General features: G+C 47.0%; 1 long non-coding RNA gene across 1 annotated transcript in view; it reads right to left on the bottom strand.

Annotated features, from left to right (window-relative positions):
• Positions 1 to 20,335, bottom strand: part of LOC137203839 (uncharacterized) — a 783,639-nt gene that overhangs the window by 598,427 nt on the left and 164,877 nt on the right. Inside the window, exon 4 of the long non-coding RNA XR_010933335.1 lies at positions 9,126 to 9,211. This is a non-coding gene — a long non-coding RNA (uncharacterized lncRNA). The remainder of the gene's footprint in view (positions 1 to 9,125; positions 9,212 to 20,335) is intronic.

Below are 20,335 nucleotides of genomic sequence, written 5' to 3'. Positions count from 1 at the left end.
TTAAACGCCTAAGAATATACCTGACTAGTAAGAATCTTAAAACCTATGGATTTCTATGTCTCCGAAAGAGAATCAAGCGTGTGTACAGCGGCATAAACGCAGCAGTGATAGGATTGGTGAGGTTCGGTGAGCAAATGCAGACCCTTTGAAGTCATATTGCATGGTACCCATTCCATGGGTCTCAACTCTCCAGGTTTAAGGGATTCTTCCTTCAGCTAAAACATGCATGTGGAACCCAGAGTATGATCCACCGTGTGATCGGGAAACGTGTTCAAATGTGTCTCAGGTTTCGTCCCCTGGTACTCGGGTGCAACATTCCAGACGCTTTACTAACACTCTCTCCACTTGGAGAGTCAGTGCCTTTAAGCTCTTATTTTGCCCAGTTTGCAATTTTTGCGGAAAATGAACAGGAATAGGGAGAACCAATGAGAGACTAGCTGGAGGTGTCTGGACGGGCAAATTTAACTCTCATTTCCCACCAGGAAGAGGAATTAACCAAAGGCTCAGCGTGCCATTCCGGAACAACACTAGGGCCTGAATCAATAATGCGGTGTTGCGGCCAGCTCACAAGAAAGCGAGTTGAACAAAGGAGCTCAGGGGCACTGTAATTCACAAACCTGCAGAGTTATAAATGACAGCTATCGTCCAAAAATATATTGAAGTAAGGCTGCCAAGAGGACTTGAAAGTGGGGCAGAATTGCAGGAAACCGATTTCAGGAGGTAGACTGGAATTGCATGCAAAGCATAGGAAAAGAGGCAGAACGTCCACAATGCTGCACTTGGCCAAAAAGGGCGTATGCGTTTTTTCCTGAATATATTCAGGAAAAAACGCATACGCCCTTTTTGGCCAACCAAGCAAGCTTGCAAAGGAAATCTGCACTACAATGAAGTCTCACTGCCCCCCGGTCAAAAGGGCCATCTGAAAAAAGTGTAAAATCCAGAAAGGCAGGACAGGCCATGGAGAATTGGGAGCCTTGTTATGCTGATGGGCGGGATGAAAAATTGCCAACAGCCACTCTGGAGAAGTGTATGGTGTTTCCTGAAACATCTAAAAAACAAAGCAACAGAGCCTAGGGCACTTCCACTTATGGTCCTATAGCTTAGGGAAATTAGAATCAAAAAGGCACAGCCACCACAAAGTTTGGGACAGCTGTGTTTACAAGAACCTCGTTTACAGTACGAGTTCAATATCACAGAAAGCGAAAAATGGATAAAGAAGTTGTGGTAGGTACGTACAATGCAATATCACTCAGCAATGAAATCTATGTCATCAGGCCCATAGCAGCATAATGAGTGGATTCAGGTACGATGATTCTAAGTGAAATAAGTCACACAGAAAAAGAAACATCATAAGATATCACTACTACACTGAATGTAAACTTGGCTACACAGGAACTGAATTACAAAACAGATCAGGGTCTCAAATGTAGAAAACCAACTTATACTTTCTTAAGGGGAAAGGTGAGTTGGGGTGCTGCATAAAACCAGAGATTGAAATTAGCACAGATACCGTTCCATAAGGCCAATATGTAATAGACTAGAGCTACTCCTTGCTCAACCAAGTGGAATCAACACCCCATATTAAACGCCTAAGAATATACCTGACTAGTAAGAATCTTAAAACCTATGGATTTCTATGTCTCCGAAAGAGAATCAAGCGTGTGTACAGCGGCATAAACGCAGCAGTGATAGGATTGGTGAGGTTCGGTGAGCAAATGCAGACCCTTTGAAGTCATATTGCATGGTACCCATTCCATGGGTCTCAACTCTCCAGGTTTAAGGGATTCTTCCTTCAGCTAAAACATGCATGTGGAACCCAGAGTATGATCCACCGTGTGATCGGGAAACGTGTTCAAATGTGTCTCAGGTTTCGTCCCCTGGTACTCGGGTGCAACATTCCAGACGCTTTACTAACACTCTCCCCACTTGGAGAGTCAGTGCCTTTAAGCTCCTGTTTGGCCCAGTTTGCAATTTCTGCGGAAAATGAACAGGAATAGGGAGAACCAATGAGAGACTAGCTGGAGGTGTCTGGACGGGCAAATTTAACTCTCATTTCCCACCAGGAAGAGGAATTAACCAATGTCTCAGCGTGCCATTCCGGAACCACACTAGGGCCTGAAGCAATCCTGCGGTGTTGCGGCCAGCTCACAAGAAAGCGAGTTGAAGAAAGGAGCTCAGGGGTACTGTAATTCACAAACCTGCAGAGTTAAAAATGACAGCTATCGTCCAAAAATATATTGAAGTAAGGCTGCCAAGAGGACTTGAAAGTGGGGCAGAATTGCAGGAAACCGGTTTCAGGAGGTAGACTAGAATTGCATGTAAAGCATAGGAAAAGAGGCAGAACGTCCACAATGATGCACTTGGCCAAAAAGGGCATATGCGTTTTTTCCTGAATATATTCAGGAAAAAACGCATACGCCCTTTTTGGCCAACCAAGCAAGCTTGCAAAGGAAATCTGCAGTACAATGAAGTCTCACTGCCCCCCGGTCAAAAGGGCCATCTGAAAAAAGTGTAAAATCCAGAAAGGCAGGACAGGCCATGGAGAATTGGGACCCTTGTTATGCTGATGGGCGGGATGTAAATTGCCAACAGCCACTCTGGAGAAGTGTATGGTGTTTCCTGAAACATCTAAAAAACAAAGCAACAGAGCCTAGGGCACTTCCACTTATGGTCCTATAGCTTAGGGAAATTAGAATCAAAAAGGCACAGCCACCACAAAGTTTGGGACAGCTGTGTTTACAAGAACCTCGTTTACAGTACGAGTTCAATATCACAGAAAGTGAAAAATGGATAAAGAAGTTGTGGTAGGTACGTACAATGCAATATCACTCAGCAATGAAATCTATGTCATCAGGCCCATAGCAGCATAATGAGTGGATTCAGGTACGATGATTCTAAGTGAAATAAGTCACACAGAAAAAGAAACATCATAAGATATCACTACTACACGGAATGTAAACTTGGCTACACAGGAACTGAATTACAAAACAGAACAGGGTCTCAAATGTAGAAAACCAACATATACTTTCTTAAGGGGAAAGGTGAGTTGGGGTGCTGCATAAAACCAGAGATTGAAATTAGCACAGATACCGTTCCATAAGCCAAATATGTAATAGACAAGAGCTACTCCTTGCTCAACCAAGTGGAATCAACACCCCATATTAAACGCCTAAGAATATACCTGACTAGTAAGAATCTTAAAACCTATGGATTTCTATGTCTCCGAAAGAGAATCAAGCGTGTGTACAGCGGCATAAACGCAGCAGTGATAGGATTGGTGAGGTTCGGTGAGCAAATGCAGACCCTTTGAAGTCATATTGCATGGTACCCATTCCATGGGGCTCAACTCTCCAGGTTTAAGGGATTCTTCCTTCAGCTAAAACATGCATGTGGAACCCAGAGTATGATCCACCGTGTGATCGGGAAACGTGTTCAAATGTGTCTCAGGTTTCGTCCCCTGGTACTCGGGTGCAACATTCCAGACGCTTTACTAACACTCTCTCCACTCGGAGAGTCAGTGCCTTTAAACTCCTGTTTGGCCCAGTTTGCAATTTCTGCGGAAAATGAACAGGAATAGGGAGAACCAATGAGAGACTAGCTCGAGGTGTCTGGACGGGCAAATTTAACTCTCATTTCCCACCAGGAAGAGGAATTAACCAAAGGCTCAGCGTGCCATGCCGGAACCACACTAGGGCCTGAAGCAATCCTGCGGTGTTGCGGCCAGCTCACAAGAAAGCGAGTTGAAGAAAGGAGCTCAGGGGTACTGTAATTCACAAACCTGCAGAGTTATAAATGACAGCTATCGTCCAAAAATATATTGAAGTAAGGCTGCCAAGAGGACTTGAAAGCGGGGCAGGATTGCAGGAAACCGATTTCAGGAGGTAGACTGGAATTGCATGTAAAGCATAGGAAAAGAGGCAGAACGTCCACAATGATGCACTTGGCCAAAAAGGGCGTATGCGTTTTTTCCTGAATATATTCAGGAAAAAACGCATACGCCCTTTTTGGCCAACCAAGCAAGCTTGCAAAGGAAATCTGCACTACAATGAAGTCTCACTGTCCCCCAGTCAAATGGGCCATTTGAAAAAAGTGTAAAATCCAGAAAGGCAGGACAGGCCATGGAGACGTGGGAGCCTTGTTATGCTGATGGGCGGGATGTAAATTGCCAACAGCCACTCTGGAGAAGTGTATGGTGTTTCCTGAAACATCTAAACAACAAAGCAACAGAGCCTAGGGCACTTCCACTTATGGTCCTATAGCTTAGGGAAATTAAAATCAAAAAGACACAGCCACCCCAAAGTTTGGGACGGCTCTGTTTACAAGAACCTCGTTTACGGTTCAAGTTCAGTATCACAGAAAGGGAAAAATGGATAAAGAAGTTGTGGTACTTACGTACAATGCAATATCACTCAGCAATGAAATCTATGCCATTAGGCCCGTAGCAGCATAATGAGTGGATTCAAGTACGATGATTCTAAGTAAGATACGTCACACAGAAAAAGAATCATCATAAGATATCACTACTACACGGAATGTAAACGTGGCTACACAAGAACTGAATTACAAAACAGAACAGGGTCTCAAATGTAGAAAACCAACTTATGCTATCTTAAGGGGAAAGGTGAGTTGGGGTCCTGCATAAAACCAGAGATTGAATTTAGCACAGATACCATTCCATAAGCCAAATATGTAATAGACAAGAGCTACTCCTTGCTCAACGAAGAGGACACAACACCCCATATTAAACGCCTAAGAATATACCTGACTAGTAAGAATCTTAAAACCTATGGATTTATATGTCTCCGAAAGAGAATCAAGCGTGTGTACAGCAGCATAAGCGCAGCAGTGATAGGATTGTTGAGGTTCGGTGAGCAAATGCAGACCCTTTGAAGTCATATTGCATGGTACCCATTCCATGGGTCTCAACTCTCCAGGTTTAAGGGATTCTTCCTTCAGCTAAAACATGCATGTGGAACCCAGAGTATGATCCACCGTGTGATCGGGAAACGTGTTCAAAAGTGTCTCAGGTTTCGTCCCCTGGTACTCGGGTGCAACATTCCAGACGCTTTACTAACACTCTCCCCACTTGGAGAGTCAGTGCCTTTAACCTCCTGTTTGGCCCAGTTTGCAATTTCTGCCGAAAATGAACAGGAATAGGGAGAACCAATGAGAGACTAGCTGGAGGTGTCTGGACGGGCAAATTTAACTCTCATTTCCCACCAGGAAGAGGAATTAACCAAAGGCTCAGCGTGCCATGCCGGAACCACACTAGGGCGTGAAGCAATCCTGCGGTGTTGCGGCCAGCTCACAAGAAAGCGAGTTGAAGAAAGGAGCTCAGGGGTACTGTAATTCACAAACCTGCAGAGTTAAAAATGACAGCTATCGTCCAAAAATATATTGAAGTAAGGCTGCCAAGAGGACTTGAAAGCGGGGCAGAATTGCAGGAAACCGGTTTCAGGAGGTAGACTAGAATTGCATGTAAAGCATAGGAAAAGAGGCAGAACGTCCACAATGATGCACTTGGCCAAAAAGGGCATATGCGTTTTTTCCTGAATATATTCAGGAAAAAACGCATACGCCCTTTTTGGCCAACCAAGCAAGCTTGCAAAGGAAATCTGCAGTACAATGAAGTCTCACTGCCCCCCGGTCAAAAGGGCCATCTGAAAAAAGTGTAAAATCCAGAAAGGCAGGACAGGCCATGGAGAATTGGGACCCTTGTTATGCTGATGGGCGGGATGTAAATTGCCAACAGCCACTCTGGAGAAGTGTATGGTGTTTCCTGAAACATCTAAAAAACAAAGCAACAGAGCCTAGGGCACTTCCACTTATGGTCCTATAGCTTAGGGAAATTAGAATCAAAAAGGCACAGCCACCACATAGTTTGGGACAGCTGTGTTTACAAGAACCTCGTTTACAGTACGAGTTCAATATCACAGAAAGTGAAAAATGGATAAAGAAGTTGTGGTAGGTACGTACAATGCAATATCACTCAGCAATGAAATCTATGTCATCAGGCCCATAGCAGCATAATGAGTGGATTCAGGTACGATGATTCTAAGTGAAATAAGTCACACAGAAAAAGAAACATCATAAGATATCACTACTACACGGAATGTAAACTTGGCTACACAGGAACTGAATTACAAAACAGAACAGGGTCTCAAATGTAGAAAACCAACTTATACTTTCTTAAGGGGAAAGGTGAGTTGGGGTGCTGCATAAAACCAGAGATTGAAATTAGCACAGATACCGTTCCATAAGGCAAATATGTAATAGACAAGAGCTACTCCTTGCTCAACGAAGAGGACACAACACCCCATATTAAACGCCTAAGAATATACCTGACTAGTAAGAATCTTAAAACCTATGGATTTATTTGTCTCCGAAAGAGAATCAAGCGTGTGTATAGCGGCATAAGCGCAGCAGTGATAGGATTGGTGACGTTCGGTGAGCAAATGCAGACCCTTTGAAGTCATATTGCGTGGTACCCATTCCTTGGGTCTCAACTTTCCAGGTTTAAGGGATTCTTCCTTCAGCTAAAACATGCATTTGGAACCCAGAGTATGATCCACCGTGTGATCGGAAAACGTGTTCAAATGTGTCAGTTTTCGGCCGCTGGTACTCGGGTGCAACATTCCAGATGCTTTACTAACACTCTCCCCACTTGGAGAGTCAGTGCCTTTAACCTCCCGTTTGGCCCAGTTTGCAATTTCTGCGGAAGATGAACAGGAATAGGGAGAACCAATGAGAGACTAGCTGGAGGTGTCTGGACGGGCAAATTTAACTCTCATTTCCCACCAGGAAGAGGAATTAACCAAAGTCTCAGCATGCCATTCCGGAACCACACTAGGGCCTGAAGCAATGCTGCAGTGTTGCGGCCAGCTCACAAGAAAGCGAGTTGAAGAAAGGAGCTCAGGGGCACTGTAATTCACAAACCTGCAGAGTTATAAATGACAGCTATCGTCCAAAAATATATTGAAGTAAGGCTGCCAAGAGGACTTGAAAGCGGGGCAGGATTGCAGGAAACCGATTTCAGGAGGTAGACTGGAATTGCATGTATAGCATAGGAAAAGAGGCAGAACGTCCACAATGATGCACTTGGCCAAAAAGGGCGTATGCGTTTTTTCCTGAATATATTCAGGAAAAAACGCATACGCCCTTTTTGGCCAACCAAGCAAGCTTGCAAAGGAAATCTGCACTACAATGAAGTCTCACTGCCCCCCAGTCAAAAGGGCCATCTGAAAAAAGTGTAAAATCCAGAAAGGCAGGACAGGCCATGGAGAACTGGGAGCCTTGTTATGCTGATGGGCGGGATGTAAATTGCCAACAGCCACTCTGGAGAAGTGTATGGTGTTTCCTGAAACATCTAAACAACAAAGCAACAGAGCCTAGGGCACTTCCACTTATGGTCCTATAGCTTAGGGAAATTAAAATCAAAAAGACACAGCCACCCCAAAATTTGGGACGGCTCTGTTTACAAGAACCTAGTTTACATTACAAGTTCAATATCACAGAAAGCGAAAAATGGATAAAGAAGTTGTGGTACTTACGTACAATGCAATATCACTCAGCAATGAAATCTATGTCATCAGGCCCATAGCAGCATAATGAGTGGATTCAGGTACGATGATTCTAAGTGAAATAAGTCACACAGAAAAAGAAACATCATAAGATATCACTACTACACGGAATGTAAACTTGGCTACACAGGAACTGAATTACAAAACAGAACAGAATCTCAAATGTAGAAAACCAACTTATGCTTGCTTAAGGGGAAAGGTGAGTTGGGGTGCTGCATAAAACCAGAGATTGAAATTAGCACAGATACCGTTCCATAAGCCAAATATGTAATAGACAAGAGCTACTCCTTGCTCAACGAAGAAGACACAACACCCCATATTAAACGCCTAAGAATATAACTGACTAGTAAGAATCTTAAACCTATGGATTGATATGTCTCCGAAAGAGAATCAAGCGTGTGTACAGTGGCATAAGCGCAGCAGTGATAGGATTGTTGACGTTCGGTGAGCAAATGCAGACCCTTTGAAGTCATATTGCATGGTACCCATTCCATGGGTCTCAACTCTCCAGGTTTAAGGGATTCTTCCTTCAGCTAAAACATGCATGTGGAACCCTGAGTATGATCTACCATGTGATCGGGAAACGTGTTCAAATGTGTCTCAGTTTTTGTCCCCTGGTACTCGGGTGCAACATTCCAGACGCTTTATTAACACTCTCCCCACTTGGAGAGTCAGTGCCTTTAACCTCCTGTTTGGCCCAGTTTGCAATTTCTGCGTAAGATGAACAGGAATAGGGAGAACCAATGAGAGACAAGCTGTAGGTGTCTGGACGGGCAAATTTAACTCTCATTTCCCACCAGGAAGAGGAATTAACCAAAGGCTCAGCGTGCCATGCCGGAACCACACTAGGGCCTGAAGCAATCCTGCGGTGTTGCGGCCAGCTCACAAGAAAGCGAGTTGAAGTAAGGAGCTCAGGGGCACTGTAATTCACAAACCTGCAGAGTTATAAATGACAGCTATCGTCCGAAAATATATTGAAGTAAGGCTGCCAAGAGGACTTGAAAGCGGGGCAGAATTGCAGGAAACAGATTTCAGGAGGTAGATAGCAATTGCCTTTAAAGCATAGGAAAATAAGCAGAACGTCCACAATGATGCACTTGGCCAAAAAGGGCGTATGCGTTTTTTCCTGAATATATTCAGGAAAAAACGCATACGCCCTTTTTGGCCAACCAAGCAAGCTTGCAAAGGAAATCTGCACTACAATGAAGTCTCACTGCCCCCCAGTCAAAAGGGCCATTTGAAAAAAGTGTAAAATCCAGAAAGGCAGGACAGGCCATGGAGACGAAGGAGCCTTGTTATGCTGATGGGCGGGATGTAAATTGCCAACAGCCACTCTGGAGAAGTGTATGGTGTTTCCTGAAACATCTAAAAAACAAAGGAAAAGAGCCTAGGGCACTTCCACTTATGGTCCTATAGCTTAGGGAAATTAAAATCAAAAAGACACAGCCACCCCAAAGTTTGGGACAGCTCTGTTTACAAGAAGCTCGTTTACGGTACAAGTTCAGTATCACAGAAAGCGAAAAATGGATAAAGAGGTTGTGGTACTTAAGTACAATGCAATATCACTCAGCAATGAAATCTATGTCATCAGGCCCATAGCAACATAATGAGTGGATTCAGGTACGATGATTCTAAGTGAAATAAGTCACACAGAAAAAGAAACATCATAAGATATCACTACTACACGGAATGTAAACTTAGCTACACAGGAACTGAATTACAAAACAGAACAGGGTCTCAAATGTAGAAAAGCAACTTATGCTTGCTTAAGGGGAAAGGTGAGTTGGGGTGCTGCATAAAACCAGAGATTGAAATTAGCACAGATACCGTTCCATAAGCCAAATATGTAATAGACAAGAGCTACTCCTTGCTCAACCAAGTGGACTCAACACACCATATTAAACGCCTAAGAATATACCTGACTAGTAAGAATCTTAAAACCTATGGATTTATATGTCTCCGAAAGAGAATCAAGCGTGTGTACAGCAGCATAAACAGAGCAGTGATAGGATTGGTGAGGATCGGTGAGCAAAGGCAGACCCTTTGAAGTCATAATGCATGGTACCCATTCCATGCGTCTCAACTCTCCAGTTTTAAGGGATTCTTCCTTCAGCTAAAACATGCATGTGGAACTCAGAGTATGATCCACCATGTGATCGTGAAACGTGTTCAAATGTGTCTCAGGTTTCGTCCCCTGGTACTCGGGTGCAACATTCCAGACGCTTTACTAACACTCTCCCCACTTGGAGAGTCAGTGCCTTTAACCTCCTGTTTGGCCCAGTTTGCAGTTTCTGCGGAAAATGAACAGGAATACGGAGAACCAATGAGAGACTAGCTGGAGGTGTCTGGACGGGCAAATTTAACTCTCATTTCCCACCAGGAAGAGGAATTAACCAAAGGCTCAGCGTGCCATGCCAGAACCACACTAGGGCCTGAAGCAATCCTGCGGTGTTGCGGCCAGCTCACAAGAAAGCGAGTTGAAGAAAGGAGCTCAGGGACACTGTAATTTACAAACCTGCAGAGTTATAAATGACAGCTATCGTCCAAAAATATATTGAAGTAAGGCTGCCAGGAGGACTTGAAAGCGGGACAGAATTGCAGGAAACCGATTTCAGGAGGTAGACTAGAATTGCATGTAAAGCATAGGAAAAGAGGCAGAACGTCCACAATGATGCACTTGGCCAAAAAGGGCATATGCGTTTTTTCCTCAGGAAAAAATGCATACGCCCTTTAAGGCCAACCAAGCAAGCTTGCAATGGAAATCTGCACTACAATGAAGTCTCACTGCCCCCCGGTCAAAAGGGCCATCTGAAAAAAGTGTAAAATCCAGAAAGGCAGGACAGGCCATGGAGAACTGGGAGCCTTGTTATGCTGATGGGCGGGATGTAAATTGCCAACAGCCACTCTGGAGAAGTGTATGGTGTTTCCTGAAACATCTATAAAACAAAGCAACAGAGCCTAGGGCACTTCCACTTATGGTCCTATAGCTTAGGGAAATTAAAATCAAAAAGGCACAGCCACCCCAAAGCTTGGGACAGCTCTGTTTACAAGAACCTCGTTTACGGTACAAGTTCAATATCACAGAAAGCGAAAAATGGATAAAGAAGCTGTGGTACCTACGTACAATGCAATATCACTCAGCAATGAAATCTATGTCATCAGGCCCATAGCAGCATAATGAGTGGATTCAGGTACGATGATTCTAAGTGAAATAAGTCACACAGAAAATGAAATATCATAAGATATCACTACTACACGGAATGTAAACTTGGCTACACAGGAACTGAATTACAAAACAGAACAGGGTCTCAAATGTAGAAAACCAACTTATGCTTGCTTAAGGGGAAAGGTGAGTTGGGGTGCTGCATAAAAGCAGAGATTGAAATTAGCACAGATACCGTTCCATAAGCCAAATATGTAACAGACAAGTGCTACTCTTTGCTCAACGAAGTGGACTCTACACCCCATATTAAACCCCTAAGAATATACCTGACTAGTAAGAATCTTAAAACCTATGGATTTATATGTCTCCGAAAGAGAATCAAGCGTGTGTACAGCGGCATAAATGCAGCAGTGATAGGATTGGTGAGGTTCGGTGAGCAAATGCAGAACCTTTGTAGTCATATTGCATGGTACCCATTCCATGGGTCTCAACTCTCCAGGTTTAAGGGATTCTTCCTTCAGCTAAAACATGCATGTGGAACCCAGATTATGATCCACCATGTGATCGGGAAACGTGTTCCAATGTGTCAGTTTTTGTCCCCTGGTACTCGGGTGCAACATTTCAGACGCTTTACTAACACTCTCCCCACTAGGGGAGTCAGTGCCTTTAAGCTCCTTTTTGGCCCAGTTTGCAATTTCTGCGGAAAATGAACAGGAATAGGGAGAACCAATGAGAGACTAGCTGGAGGTGTCTGGACGGGCAAATTTAACTCTCATTTCCCAACAGGAAGAGGAATTAACCAAAGGCTCAGCGTGCCATGCCGGAACCACACTAGGGCCTGAAGCAATGCTGCGGTGTTACGGCCAGCTCACAAGAAAGCGAGTTGAAGAAAGGAGCTCAGGGGCACTGTAATTCACAAACCTGCAGAGTTATAAATGACAATTATCGTCCAAAAATATATTGAAGTAAGGCTGCCAAGAGGACTTGAAAGCGAGGCAGAATTGCAGGAAACCGATTTCAGGAGGTAGACTGGAATTGCATGTAAAGCATAGGAAAAGAGGCAGAACGTCCACAATGATGCACTTTGCCAAAAAGGGCGTATGCGTTTTTTACTGAATATATTCAGGAAAAAACGAATACGCCCTTTTTGGCCAACCAAGCAAGCTTGCAAAGGAAATCTGCACTACAATGAAGTCTCACTGGCACCCGGTCAAAAGGGCCATCTGAAAAAAGTGTAAAATCCAGAAAGGAAGGACAGGCCATGGAGAACTGGGAGCCTTGTTATGCTGATGGGCGGGATGTAAATTGCCAACAGCCACTCTGGAGAAGTGTATGGTGTTTCCTGAAACATCTAAAAAACAAAGCAACAGAGCCTAGGGCACTTCCACTTATGGTCCTATATCTTAGGGAAATTAAAATCAAAAAGACACAGCCACCCCAAAGTTTGGGATGGCTCTGTTTACAAGAACCTCGTTGACAGTACAAATTCAATATCACAGAAAGTGAAAAATGGATAAAGAAGTTGTGGTACTTACATACAATGCAATATCACTCAGCAATGAAACCTATGTCATCAGGCCCGTAGCAGCATAATGAGTGGATTCAGGTACGATGATTCTAAGTGAAATAAGTCACACAGAAAAAGAAACATCATAAGATACCACTACTACATGGAATGTAAACTTGGCTACACAGGAACTGAATTACAAAACAGAACAGGGTTTCAAATGTAGAAAACCAACTTATGCTTGCTTAAGGGGAAAGGTGAGTTGGGGTGCTGCATAAAACCAGAGATTGAAATTAGCACAGATACCGTTCCATAAGCCAAATATGTAACAGACAAGAGCTACTCCTTGCTCAACGAAGTGGACTCTACACCCCATATTAAACGCCTAAGATTATACCTGACTAGTAAGAATCTTAAAACCTATGGATTTGTATGTCTCTGAAAGAGAATCAACTGTGTGTACAGCGGCATAAACGCAGCAGTGATAAGATTGGTGAGGTTCGGTGAACAAATGCAGACCCTTTTAAGTCATATTGCATGGTACCCAATCCATGGGTATCAACTCTCCAGGTTTAAGGGATTCTTCCTTCAGCTAAAACATGCATGTGGAATCCAGAGTATTATCCACCGTGTGATCGGGAAACGTGTTTAAATGTGTCAGTTTTCGTCCCCTGGTACTCAGGTGCAACATTCCAGACGCTTTACTAACACTCTCCCCACTTGGAGAGTCAGTGCCTTTAACCTCCTGTTTGGCCCAGTTTGCAATTTCTGCAAAAAATGAACAGGAATAGGGAGAACCAATGAGAGACTAGTTGGAGGTGTCTGGACGGGCAAATTTAACTCTCATTTCCCACCAGGAAGAGGAATTAACCAAAGGCTCAGCGTGCCATGCCGGAAACACACTAGGGCCTGAAGCAATGCTGCGGTGTTGCGGCTAGCTCACAAGAAAGCGAGTTGAAGAAAGGAGCTCAGGGGCACTGTAATTCACAAACCTGCAGAGTTATAAATGACAACTATCGTCCAAAAATATATTGAAGTAAGTCTGCCAAGAGGACTTCAAAGTGGGCAGAACTGCAGGAAACCAATTTCAGGAGGTAGACTGGAATTGCATGTAAAGCATAGGAAAAGAGGCAGAACGTCCACAATGATGCACTTGGCCAAAAAGGGCATATGCGTTTTTTCCTGAATATATTCAGGAAAAAATGCATACGCCCTTTTTGGCCAACCAAGCAAGCTTGCAAAGGAAATCTGCACTACAATGAAGTCTCACTGCCCCCGTTCAAAAGGGCCATCTGAAAAAAGTGTAAAATCCAGAAAGGCAGGACAGGCCATGGAGAACTGGGAGCCTTGTTATGCTGATGGGCGGGATGTAAATTGCCAACAGCCACTCTGGAGAAGTGTATGGTGTTTCCTGAAACATCTAAAAAACAAAGCAACAGAGCCTAGGGCACTTCCACTTATGGTCCTATAGCTTAGGGAAATTAAAATCAAAAAGACACAGCCACGCCAAAGTTTGGGACAGCTCTGTTTACAAGAACCTCGTTTACGGCTCAAGTTTAGTATCACAGAAAGCGAAAAATGGATAAAGAAGTTGTGGTACTTACATACAATGCAATATCACTCAGCAATGAAATCTATGCCATCAGGCCCATAGCAGCATAATGAGTGGATTCAGGTATGATGAGTCTAAGTGAAATAAGTCACACAGAAAAAGAAACATCATAAGATATCACTACTACACGGAATGTAAACTTGGCTACACAGGAACTGAATTACAAAACAGAACTGTGTCTCAAATGTAGAAAACCAACTTATGCTTGCTTAAGGGGAAAGGTGAGTTGGGGTGCTGCATAAAACCAGAGATTGAAATTAGCACAGATACCGTTGCATAAGCCAAATATGTAATGGACAAGAGCTACTCCTTGCTCAACGAAGTGGACTCTACACCCCATATTAAACACCTAAGATTATACCTGACTAGTAAGAATCTTAAAACCTATGGATTTCTATGTCTCCAAAAGGGAATCAAGCGTGTGTACAGTGGCATAAACGCAGCAGTGATAGGATTGGTGAGGTTCGGTGAACAAATACAGACCCTTTGAGGTCATATTGCATGGTACTCATTCCATGGGTCTCAACTCTCCAGGTTTAAGGGATTCTTCCTTCAGCTAAAACATGCATGTGGAACCCAGAGTATGATCCACCGTGTGATCGGGAAACGTGTTCAAATGGGTGTCAGGTTTCATCCCCTGGTACTCGGGTGCAACATTCCAGACGCTTTACTAACACTCTCCCCACTTGGAGAGTCAGTGCCTTTAAGCTCCTGTTTGGCCCAGTTTGCAAATTCTGCGGAAAATGAACAGGAATAGGGAGAACAAATGAGAGACTAGCTGGAGGTGTCTGGACGGGCAAATTTAACTCTCATTTCCCAACAGGAAGAGGAATTAACCAAAGGCTCAGCGTGCCATGCCGGAACCACACTAGGGCCTGAAGCAATGCTGCGGTGTTGCGGCCAGCTCACAAGAAATCGAGTTGAAGAAAGGAGCTCAGGGTCACTGTAATTCACAAACCGGCAGAGTTATAAATGACAGCTATCATCCAAAAATATATTGAAGTATGTCTGCCAAGAGGACTTGAAAGCGGGGCAGAATTGCAGGCAACCGATTTCAGGAGGTAGACTGGAATTGCATGTAAAGCATAGGAAAAGAGGCAGAACGTCCACAATGATGCACTTGGCCAAAAAGGGCGTATGCGTTTTTTCCTGAATATATTCAGGAGAAAACGCATACGCCCTTTTTGGCCAACCAAGCAAGCTTGCAAAGGAAATCTGCACTACAATGAAGTCTCACTGCCCCCCGTTCAAAAGGGCCATCTGAAAAAAGTGTAAAATCCAGAAAGGCAGGACAGGCCATGGAGAACTGGGAGCCTTGTTATGCTGATGGGCGGGATGTAAATTGCCAACAGCCACTCTGGAGAAGTGTATGGTGTTTCCTGAAACATCTAAAAAACAAAGCAACAGAGCCTAGGGCACTTCCACTTATGGTCCTATAGCTTAGGGAAATTAAAATCAAAAAGACACAGCCACCCCAAAGTTTGGGACGGCTCTGTTTACAAGAACCTTGTTTGTGGTACAAGTTCAATATCACAGAAAGTGAAAAATGGATAAAAAAGTTGTGGTACTTACGTACAATGCAATATCAATCAGCAATGAAATCTATGTCATCAGGCCCATAGCAGCATAATGAGTGGATTCAGGTACGATGATTCTAAGTGAACGTTGCCAAGGCAACGTGAGCAAGCTAGGCAGGAGTTACCTCACAGCAGAGGTCCCACCTCACAGAAGGGTGAGAAACCCAGCCAATATCAGACTCTCACCAGAGGGCCCACATCACCAAGGGGATGGGAACCAGGCAGGAGTGTCTTCACACCAGTGGGGCCACATCATCGAAAGGTGAGCTACTCAGCACATGTGTCCTCAAACCAGAGGACCCACATCACCAAGGGCCTCGGAGTGAGGCAGGCAGGAGTAGCCTCACAACACTGTGCCCATAGAGTAAAAAGTGAGGAATCCAGCAGTTGGAACCTCCCAGCAGGCGGCCCAGAGCACCGAGGCTATGGGATCCAGGCCACAGTGAACTCACAGAAGAGGGCCCATGTCATGAAACTGAGCAACCCAGCCATTGGGACCTCAGAGCAGGAGGCCCACATCCCCATGGGGATATAAATCTGGTAGGAGTGTCCTCGCACCACTGAGAACGTATCAGAAAATTTTGGGAGACCAGCAGTTAGGGCCTGACGCCAGAGGACCCTCATCACCAAGGGAAGAAGGCTCCCAGCAGGCTCCAACTGCCACCAGAGGGCTGACGTCACCAAGGCGATGTGTGCCAACCAGGCACGAATGACCTCACAGCAGAGGGCCCACCTCAGAGAAGTGTGACGAACCCAGTCAGGATCAGACTTGCACCAGAGGGCCCACATCACCAAATGGATTGGAACCAGGCAGGAGTGTCCTCACATGAGTAGGGCCACATCATCTAAAGGTGAGGAACCCAGAACATGTGGCTTCAAACCATAGGACACCCATCACCAAGGGGCTGGGAGTGAGGCAGGCAGGAGGAGCCTCACAACAGAGGGCCCCAAAATAAGAAAGGTGAGGAATCCAGCAGTTGGAACCTCCCAGCAGGCGGCCCAGAGCACAGAGGCTAGGGGATCCAAGCCAGAGTGAACTAACACCAGACAGCCCACATCATGAAACTGTGAGCAACCCAGACATTGGGACCTCAGAGCAGAAGGCCCACATCCCCATGGTGATGGGAACATGACAGGAGTGTCCTGACATCACTGGGCTCACATCAGAAAACGTGGGGTGCTCAGAAGTTAGGGCCTGACGCTAGAGGGCACTCATCACCGAGGGGAGGAGGCTCCCAGCAGGCTCCAGCTGCCACCAGAGGGCCAACGTCACCAAGGCGATGTGTGACAGCCCGGCAGGAGTGACCTCACAGCAGAGGGCCCACCTCACAGAAGGGTGAGGAACACAGCCAGGATCAGACTCTCACCAGAGGGCCCACATCACCAAGGAGATGGGAACCAGGCAGGAGTGTCCCCACACCAGTGGGACAACATCATCGAAAGGTGAGGATCCCAGCACATGTAGCCTCAAACCAGAGGAACCACATCACCAAGGGGTTCAGAATGAGGCTGGCAGGACCGGCCTCACAACACAGGGTCCATAGAATATAAAAGTTGAGGAATCCAGCAGTTGGAACCTCCCAGCAAGTGGCCCAGAGCACCGAGGCTATGGGATCTAGGCCGCAGTGAACTCACAGCAGAGGGCCCACATCATGAACCTGTGAGCAGCCCAGCCGTTGGGACCTCAGAACAGAAGGCCCACATCCCCATTGGGATGGGAACCTGGCAGGAGTGGCTTCGCACCACTTAGCACATATCAGAAAATGTTAGGAGCCCAGCAGTTAGGGCCTGATGCCAGGTGGCCCTCATAACTGAGGGGAGGAGACTCCCAGCAGGTTCCAACTGCCAACAGAGGGCCCACGTCTACAAGGTGGCATGCACCAGCCAGGCAGTAGCGACCTCACAGCAGAGGGCCTATCTCACAGAAGGGTGAGGAACCGAGGTAGGATGAGACTCTTGCCAGAGGGCCCACAACACCAAGGGGATGGGAACCAGTCAGGACTGTCCTCCCACCAGTGGGGCCACATCATCGAAAGGTGAGGAACCCAGCACATGCGGCCTCATATCAGAGGACATACATCACAAAGGGGATGGGAGTGAGGCAGGTAGGAGTAGCCTAAAAACAGAGGGCCCAAAGAATAAAAAAGGTGAGGAATCCAGCATTTGGAACCTCCCAGCAGGCGGCCGAGAGCACAGAAGCTATGGGATGCAGGCAGGAGTGAACTAACAGCAGAGAGCCCACATCATGAAACTGTGAGCAACCCAGGCGTTGGGACCTCAGAGCAGAAAGCCCACATCCCCATGGGGATGGGAACCTGACAGGAGTGTCCTGGCATCACTGGGCTCACATCAGAAAACGTGGGGAGCCCAGCAGTTAGGGCCTGATGCTAGAGGGCCGTCATCACCGAGGGCAGGAGGCTCCCAGCAGGTTCCATGTGCCAACAGAGGGCCCACGTCGCCAAGGTGATGTGTGCAAGTCAGGCAGGATTGACCTCACAGCAGAGGGCCTACCTCACAGAAGAGTGAGGAACCCAGCCAGGATAAGACTGTCACCAGAAGGCCCACATCACCAAGGGGATGGGAACCAGGCAGGAGTGTCCTCACACCAGTGGGGCCACATCATTGAAAGTTGCGGAACCCAGCACATGTGGCCTCAAACCAGAGGACCCACATCAAGAAGGAGTTGCGAGTGAGGCAGGCAGGAGGAGCATCGCAACACAGTACCCATAGAATACAAAAGTTGAGGAATCGAGCAGTTGGAACCTTCCAGCAGGCGGCCCAGAGCACAGAGGCTATGGCATCCAGGCCAGAGTGAACTAACAGCAGAGAGCCCACATCATGAAACTGTGAACAACCCAGCCGTTGGGACCTCAGAGCAGAAGGCCCACATCCCAATGGGGATGTGAACCTGGATGGAGTGTCTTCGAACCACTGGGCGCACATCACAAAATGTGGGGAGCCCAGCCGTTAGGGCCTGATGCAAGAGGGCCCTCATCACCGAGGGGAGGAGGCTCCCAGCAGGCTCCAAGTGCCACCAGAGGGCTCATGTCCACAAGACGAGGTGAGCAAGCCAGGCAGGAGTGACCTCAGAGCAGACGGCCCACCTCACAGAAGGGTGAGGAACCCAGCCAGGATCAGACTCTCAACAGAGGGCCCACATCACCAAGGGGATGTGAACCAGGCAGGAGTCTCCTAAGACCATTGGTCCCACATCATCAAAAGGTGAGGAACCCAGCACATGTGGCCTCAAACCAGAGGACACACATCACGAAGGGGCTGGGAGTGAGGCAGGCAGGAGGATACTCACAACAGAGGGCCCAAAAAATTTAAAAAGTGAGGAATCCAGCCGTTGGAACCTCCCAGCAGGCGGCCAAGAGCACAGAGGCTATGGGATCCAGGCCACAGTGAACTAACACCAGAGAGCCCACATCATGAAACTGTGATCAACCCAGCCGTTGGAACCTCAGAGCAGAAGGCCCACATCCCCATGGAGATGGGAACCTAAGAGGAGTGCCCGAGCATCACTGGGCTCACTAAGAAAAGTTGGGGAGCCCAGCAATTAGGGCCTGACGTCAGAGGGCCCTCATCACAGTGGTGAGGAGGCTCCCAGCAGGGTCCAAGTGCCACCAGAGGGCTCATGTCAACAAGGCGAGGTGAGCAAGCCAGGCAAGAGTTACCTGATAGTAGAGGGCCCACCTCACAGATGGGTGAGGAACCCAGCCAGGATCAGACTCTCACCAGAGGGCCCACATCACAAAGGGGATGGGAACCAGTCAGGATTATCCTCACACCAGTGGGGCCTCATCATCTTAAGGTGAGGAACCCAGCACATGTGTCCTCAAACCAGAGGACCCACATCACCAAGGGCCTTGGAGTGAGGCAGGCAGGAGTAGCCTCACAACACAGGACACATAATATAAAAAACGTGAGGATTCCAGCATTTAGACCTTCCAGCAGGCGGCTCAGAACACCGAGGCTATGGGATCCAGGCCGCAGTGAACTCACAGCAGAGGGCCCACATCATAAAACTGTGAGCAACACAGGCGTTGGGACCTCAGTGCAGAAGGCCCACATCCCCATGGGAATGGGAACCTGGCTGGAGTGTCCTCGCACCACTGGGCGCACATCAGAAAATGTGGGGAGCCCACCATTTAGGGCCTGACGCCAGAGGGCCGTCATCACCGAGAGGAGGAGGCACCCTGCATGCTCCAACTGCCACCAGAGGGCTCACGTCTCCAAGGTGACGTGTGCCAGCCAGGCAAGAGTGACCTCACAGAAGAGGGCCTACCTCACAGAACGTTGAGGAACCCAGCCAGGATTAGACTCTCGCCAGAGGGCCCACCTCACCAAGGGGATGGGAACCAGGCAGGAGTGTCCTCACACGAGTGGGGCCACATCATCGAAAGGTGAGGAACGCAGCACATGTGGCCTCAAGCCATAGGACAGTCATCACCAAGGGGCTGGCAGTGAGGCAGGCAGGAGGAGCCTCACAACAGAGGGCACATAGAATAAAAAAGTTGAGGAATCCAGCAGTTGGAACCTCCCAGCAGGCGGCTCAGAGCACCGATGATAAGGGATCCTTGCCGGAGTGAACTCACAGCAGAGGGCCCACATTATGGTACTGTGAGCAAGCCAGCCATTTTGACCTCAGAGCAGAAGGCCCATATCCCCATGGGGATGGGAACCTGGCAAGAGTGTCCTCACTCACTTGGCGCACATCAGAAAATGTGGGGAGCCCAGCAGTTATGGCCTAAGGCAAGAGGGCCCTCATCACCGAGGGGAGGAGGATCCCAGCACACTCCAACTGCCACCAGAGGGCCCACGTCGCCAAGGTGACGTGTGCCAGACAGGCATGATTGACCTCACAGCAGAGGGCCCACCTCACAGAAGGGTGAG

The sequence above is a fragment of the Pseudorca crassidens genome, chromosome 1 (assembly GCF_039906515.1).
Source record: "Pseudorca crassidens isolate mPseCra1 chromosome 1, mPseCra1.hap1, whole genome shotgun sequence".
Taxonomy (NCBI): domain Eukaryota; kingdom Metazoa; phylum Chordata; class Mammalia; order Artiodactyla; family Delphinidae; genus Pseudorca; species Pseudorca crassidens.
Note: the sequence above shows the minus strand (reverse complement) of the source record. Positions and strands in the feature narration are given on the sequence as shown.